General features: G+C 48.4%; 1 pseudogene across 1 annotated transcript; it reads left to right on the top strand.

Annotated features, from left to right (window-relative positions):
* Positions 1-5,753: 5,753 nt before the first annotated feature.
* On the top strand, positions 5,754-6,532 carry LOC127487210 (small ribosomal subunit protein eS6 pseudogene; annotated as a pseudogene). The gene has a single exon (XR_016215171.1). The product of XR_016215171.1 is annotated as a small ribosomal subunit protein eS6 pseudogene (transcript).
* Positions 6,533-6,799: the final 267 nt, after the last annotated feature.

Here is a 6,799-nt window from a genome sequence, read left to right as displayed (position 1 = left end):
AGCCAGGTCTCGAACTGGCACCCATATGGGATGCCGGCGCTTCAGGCCAGGGCGTTAACCCGCTGTGCCACCGTGCCGGCCCCTCAAAGAAAATCTTAAGAAGCTAAAGCACTTTCAAGAAACCCCCGAGTCTGACCGGGTAGGACAAGTTGCAAAGATTAAGGCCCTTCTGAGTGAGCTCCAAACATTTACAAACCAAGAAGATTTCCTAGGCACTGGACACTTAATCAGCCACAGTGTACACTGCATGCACGGCAGGCCTGGGTGACCCTGCAGGACAGAGATGCAGAGACAGACCTGCCTGTGTTAGCAGTGGCACAAATACCTGAGGAAGCTATTAGGAAAGAGGGCTTGTTATTTTTTAATGTATTTATTGAAAGGCAACATGACAGAGCTAAAAAGGAAAGAAAGGGGATGTTACAGTTGATTTCTCAACAACGTTGCAGTGGATTCGTTTCTGAGAGGAGGAGCGTGGTGGGGGCAATCACCACACAGACCCCAGGAGTCGGGTGAAAGTGGGCCTGAGGCCAGCAGCCCGCAGTCAGTACAACAGCTTATATATAGTCAAGACCAGCCAATCCGGTCAAGGGGCGGTCTATGCCCCCAACCAATCACAGCCTGTTGCCAGGCAGTTTCCAAAGCCATCCAATCACAGCTGGTTGCCAGTCAGGCTCTTGTTGCCAGGCAATTTCTGAAACCATCCAATCATCCATCAGTCAGGCTCTGTTGTCATGTGGTTTCCAAAGCATCCAATCACGGCCTGTTGCCAGGCAGTTTCTGTTGTCCGCGGCCATCTTGGCATGACCTTTTCACCTCATTCCACCACAAAGGGGCAGGGAGGAGAAGGGAGAAGCGAGGTCTTCCGTTCTCTGGTTCACTCGACAGGTGGTTTTAAGAGCTAGGCCAGGTCAGAGCGAGGAGCCTGGAACTTCTTCCTGGTCTCCCACACGGGTGGCAGGGCTCAAGGACTTGGGTCATCTTCCGCTGTCTTCCGAGGTACATTGGCAGGACAGCCAGGATGGAACCAGCTCTCCAACGTGGGAGCCAGCATCAGAGACAGAGGCTTCCTGCGGCGACCCGACACTGGTGCCACGGAAGGCTGTTTTGGCTCTGGGTTACGGAGCTCTCTGTGGGAGATTACGGGGTCCTCAGAACTCTGACACAGGACGCAAGCCACGCGTGGCGGAACACGTATCCCGGAAGCACCACATGGACAGCGGAGGAGCAGACACACACAGGACACGCGTGTCCACATGTTCTTTCTTATAAAGCCAGACAATCCCATCACAGGGCTGCACGCCCGCAACCCGAGCCAGTTCACTCACTCCCCAAAGGGCCCCCCTTTAGAAGCATAAGGGATGGAGTCTCCACCCTTCATCCATCAGCCTACAAGTTGGGGGTTTAAATACCTGCATAAACGGGGGAGTCTAGGCCTGCTCAAACGACAGCTACACTCTCCAGAGAAGCCGCCAACACAGGCTACTGCTGCATGCCGTGAACGACAGGGACACGTCAGGTCACACCAGGGGCTTTGGGTAGACCATTTCATCAGTTAACTTCACCGGTAAAGCAGACCTGAGGCTTGTACGGAAAGCACATGCAAACTCACAAATAGTCAAGAACTTGCTACAGCTTACAGCACAAGATGAAGGACAAAATCTGGCTTTCAGCCCAGGCTTCTCACGTTCAGCCCGTGCTGGTAGCAGCTGGAGGGAGTTTGGTATCTCCATGGTGTCCCTACCACTGGCATTCAGATAACTTTTTTTAAACCTTGAAAAATATAAGGTTAAAGAAAATGAGACTGGTTTTCTCATTCTACACTTCCAAAGAAGGGTACAGCATTCCTCATTTCCCAAATGAAACTCGTTTTTCAAGGAAATTTGGCTATGGTTAGGAACTCCATGTTTGAGGGGAAGTGACTGATTTTATTACCAAATTAAATGCTTAGAGTGGAGATCAGGCCTTCGATGTAGTGGTTAAGATGCCCACACCATACACCCAAGCGCCTGGTCCCCATCCCTGATCTGGATCCAACTCCACCCTCCCGCCAAGGAGGAACCTGTGAGGCAGCAGTGATGGCTCCAGGCACTGGGTTCCTGCCACTCACTGGACTGAGATCCTGGCTCCTGGCCTCAGCCCCCAGCCACTGTGGGTATTTGGGGACAGAACCAGCAGATGCAAGCCCTCTGTGTCTTTCTCTCAAACACATTGGATAAATACACACAGAAATTACATCAGCAGGTCCAGCCATCAGAGATACGGTGTTGCTTTTGTTAACCAGCAGAGTGTGCGTGGGAAAGCTGCGATCTTTTCTTTAGTATTTCACAATTAAAGCACGTGCCTTTGTTTCTTTTAGTCCCGAAGCTTAAAATACTTTTTACTTGAAGGTCACTGGGAGATCTCTCTTTAAAACTCTATTTTTTAATCCTGGACAATGCCGTGTGTGGGCGGCTATTGAGGAAATGAGAAATGACGTACAGATGTGACCATAAATTTTCACGGCTGCTTCAGAGAGCAAAGCAGGGTGTTTCTGCCTGAGCCCCCCTTTCAGGTGAACTGCCTGGACCAACAGGCAGGCGGGCAGAGTGCTCGCTACACGGCGTCTGCAACAGGGAAAACGCTGCAAACAACCTGAATGCCTACAATCAAGGGGAGGGAAATATGAGTAAACTTACTCATGTCTCATCTATGTGGTGACAAATTCTTGAAATACATCTACATAAATTAACCTCAAAATATATATTCATGGAAGAGTGAGCAACTTGCCTGGTTCATGATCAAAGCTTAAATCACTTGGGGGCTGGTGTTGCGGCCCAGCAGTTTAAGTCACTGCTTGTGACACTGGCATCCCCTTTAAGAGTGCGGGTTAATCCCCTGGCTGCTGTGTTTCTGATCCAGCTTTCTGCTAACGCACCTGGGAAGGCAGAGGCAGATGCCTGGAGTTCCTGGCTCCGGTCCTGAATGGTGCAGCTATTGGGGGAGTGAACCCACAGATGGAAAATCTATCTCTTTGTCACCCTGCCTTTCATAAAAGTAAATCCACACAAAATTAAAATCGTGTTTTAAAAAAATGAATGGAAACCCTTGCTTGTCCTCTTACACACACCAGTGTACTCTGTGAGTGGAGCGGGATTCCTTCTGTAGCGTTTGTTTATAAAGAGTTAACAACAGGAACCCTGCCTTCATCTGCGCAGGCTTCTATAAACCTCACAGGCAAGGTGACTTGGCAACAGCTGTCGCTGACTGCTCAGAGTTCTGGAGGTCGACAAGCCCAGAACAAGGTGGCAGCTGATCTGACATCTTCCTCTTCAACAGATGGTCAGCTTGCTGGGTCTCTGTACGGGAGAGGGGTGAGGCAGATCTGTGCGGTCATATCAGGAAGGCAGGAGGTTCAGCCCTGGCACCCTGATCAGACTCAAGGCCCCTCTTGTGTTATCACACTGGCAATGGGGCTTCAGTGTCGGAGTTCAGACCATAGCAGTCCAAAACACACATGCCCACTTAAGAGAGAGAAAATTCTGAAAACAGTAAGTTCCTGGCACATCTGGGGTTTTGAAGGCATTTTACCTAGTTATTAATCTCATGGAACTACTCAGAAATTGCCCCAAGTGTACGACTTATTGACACTCCATCTAGTGGCTGCTGCATTTTACCTCTCACGCCCCGTGAAGTGTACGATACACACTGTACGTGGCCAGTCTCGAGCACTCGCCGGCGCCTCAGTAACACGCTTGTGTTCTGTGGTTGTGCACAGCAGGGCACATTTTCCAGCCTGCTGGCTCTGTGTCCGAGTCTCCCTTTAGCAACTTCATATTTATTGGTTATGGATCGCGCTCGTAGCACACGCTACATACATCATTGCAAGCTTTAAAAACAAAAGATCGATAACGGCTCAGCTGCCAGCATCCCTGTGCAAACCGTCCCTTATCTATCAGACTGTGGCGCACGGCAGCAGGCTGCGCAATTCCAATTCTTCATGGCTCTACAAACTTTCTCTGACATCAACATGATTATTTCCTGGGAAGCTGTAACTTTAAGCAATTCCCGGAACTCCAAACTGCATGAATCAGCAGCCCGGATTCAGGATTTGACGTGTCAGCAAATCATCTCTTAAAAATGTGTAGTTCCTGGAATGCTGGGCCTGAAAGAACAAAGTCACGTAGTCCTCCCAAGATTTCAGAGGCCAGTGGGGAGATGGAGACACACACACACACACAATCAGGCTCGCCTCTTAAAAATACTTTTAAATTATCAAATGGTATCAAGAGCAGTAATACTTGTACCTCACCTTAGAAAATCAAAATTCTGAGTATTCACAAAAGAGGAAGCTCAGCTGGTTTCATTCTATACAGGATTTAAAGCACTAGTTTTAATGGAAATCATCTGCAATGAACTGAAATGCAACATGTTTTCTGTGCAGAATTCTAGCTAGTCTTGGGTTCTCCTTTATCCCCCTATTTTACTCTAACCCTTTCTAAAATGATAATCCGCTAACATCACAGGACGCATGAGAATTATCCCCAAGAATGCCACGTGCTCTTGGGTTCCAGCTTTTGCGAACGAGCTTGGAGTAGATCAATTACGCCCAGGGGGAGGGGGATGCAGAAATACTAGATTAAAACCTTTTATCGCCGGCGCCGAGGCTCACTAGGCTAATCCTCTGCCTTGTGGCGCCAGCACACCGGGTTCTAGTCCCGGTCGGGGCGCCGGATTCTGTCCCAGTTGCCCCTCTTCCAGGCCAGCTCTCTGCTGTGGCCAGGGAGTGCAGTGGAGGATGGCCCAAGTGCTTGGGCCCTGCACCCCATGGGAGACCAGGAGAAGCACCTGGCTCCTGACTTCGGACCAGCGCGGTGCGCCGGCCGCAGCGCACCAGCCGCGGCGGCCATTGGAGGGTGAACCAACGGCAAAGGAAGACCTTTCTCTCTCTCTCTGTCTCTCACTGTCCACTCTGCCTGTCAAAAAAAAAAAAAAAAAAAAAAAAAAAAAACCTGTTAAAACCATGTATTTGAAAGTATTGAGCAATCAAGGAGGTGAGTGGGGACTGAGGTGTGAAGACTGAAGATAGGGAGCAAAGCTAAATATGGAGCTGCTCCCGAAGCTGAGGCCAACCTTCCACCTGTTCAACATGGCAACCTACAGGCCAATCGTACACGCAGCAGACTGTGACGGGGGTGCAAGGACAAGTCCAGAGGGCAACCACAGGCCTGAAGCTGAACATGAGGCCGTCTCAATGGCCTGCGAAGTGAACGCCAGCCTTTAGAGCCGTCAGTCATCGGCAAAGGGCGCGGGCTTTCTGGGCCATCTGACGGGGTTCTCCGGGGAAGAGGAAAGCCAGCATCGTCAAAGGCTAAAGCTTAGTTCAAACCAGCTCAACCCCAGACTGCTCCGGAGGGTCCTGGTCCTGGTCAAGTGAGCACTAAAAGCCACTTGAAACCTTGTCTCCAGGAAGAAATTATCCAATCACTGAGTGATCTCAGCAATTCACACACGGTGCCTGACAGTGAGTAAAAAGCTTTTAAAACCTGACTCAACGTGCAGGGGTCAATGATACACGTCAGGAGATAAGAGCATAAAAGCAGCTATTTCTTGATTAAAAAAAAAAAGATTGTAAAGAGGCTTGGACATTGGAGCCATACAATATTTAACTTACTGGTGAGCCCCAAAAGTTAGAAGACTTAATGAGAATTTTTAGAAAATGATTAGAAACTTTTATAAAAAAATTCTGAACGTTGCTCTTTCCCCTGGCACCTCCGAGGCGGTCAGCTGCTTCAAAATGAAGCTGAATATCTCCTTCCCAGCTATTGACTGCCAGAAACTCATCGAAGTGGACGATGAACGTAAACTTTGTACTTTCTATGAGAAGCGTATGGCCACAGAAGTTGCTGCCGATGCTCTGGGTGAAGAATGGAAGGGTTATGTGGTCCGGATCAGTGGTGGGAATGATAAACAAGGTTTTCCCATGAAGCAAGGTGTCTTGACCCATGGGCGGGTCCGCCTGCTGCTGAGTAAGGGGCATTCCTGTTACAGACCAAGGAGAACTGGAGAAAGAAAGCGCAAATCAGTTCGGGGCTGCATTGTCGATGCCAATTTGAGTGTTCTCAACTTGGTTATTGTAAAAAAAGGAGAGAACGATATTCCTGGATTGACTGATACCACGGTGCCTCGTCGCCTGGGTCCTAAAAGAGCCAGCAGAATTTGTAAACTTTTCAATCTTTCTAAAGAAGATGATGTACGCCAGTGTGTTGTAAGAAAGCCCTTAAACAAAGAAGGTAAGAAACCTAGGACCAAAGCACCCAAGATTCAGCGTCTGGTTACTCCACGTGTCCTGCAACACAAATGCCAGCGAATTGCTCTGAAGAAACAGCGAACTAAGAAGAACAAGGAGGAGGCTGCAGACTATGCTAAACTCTTGGCCAAGAGAATGAAGGAGGCCAAAGAAAAACGCCAGGAACAGATTGCCAAGAGACGTAGGCTGTCTTCTCTGAGAGCGTCTACTTCTAAATCTGAGTCCAGTCAAAAATAAGGTTTAATAACAACAAACAAATAAGATTGTGTTTCAAAAAAAAATTCCGAATGTTAACAGTAGAACTGAAAAGTATAATAGCTGGAATTAGATGCCTTGAATACAATAAAGGACAGAATTTGTAAATGTGGAAATCATGCAGTAGAAAACACTAAGATTAAAGCCGAGAGAGAGATTTTCAAAAGGTCGGTAAGTAACAAAAGAAACTCGTTGTTCAGTCAAAAGGTGTAACTCAAGTTATCAGAGTTTTCACAAAATGCAAAGACAAAGAATGTG

Source organism: Oryctolagus cuniculus, chromosome 10 (genome assembly GCF_051225735.1).
Source record: "Oryctolagus cuniculus isolate XC-2025 breed Fujian yellow rabbit chromosome 10, ASM5122573v1, whole genome shotgun sequence".
Classification (NCBI taxonomy): domain Eukaryota; kingdom Metazoa; phylum Chordata; class Mammalia; order Lagomorpha; family Leporidae; genus Oryctolagus; species Oryctolagus cuniculus.
This window is presented reverse-complemented; position numbering and strand designations above follow the sequence as displayed.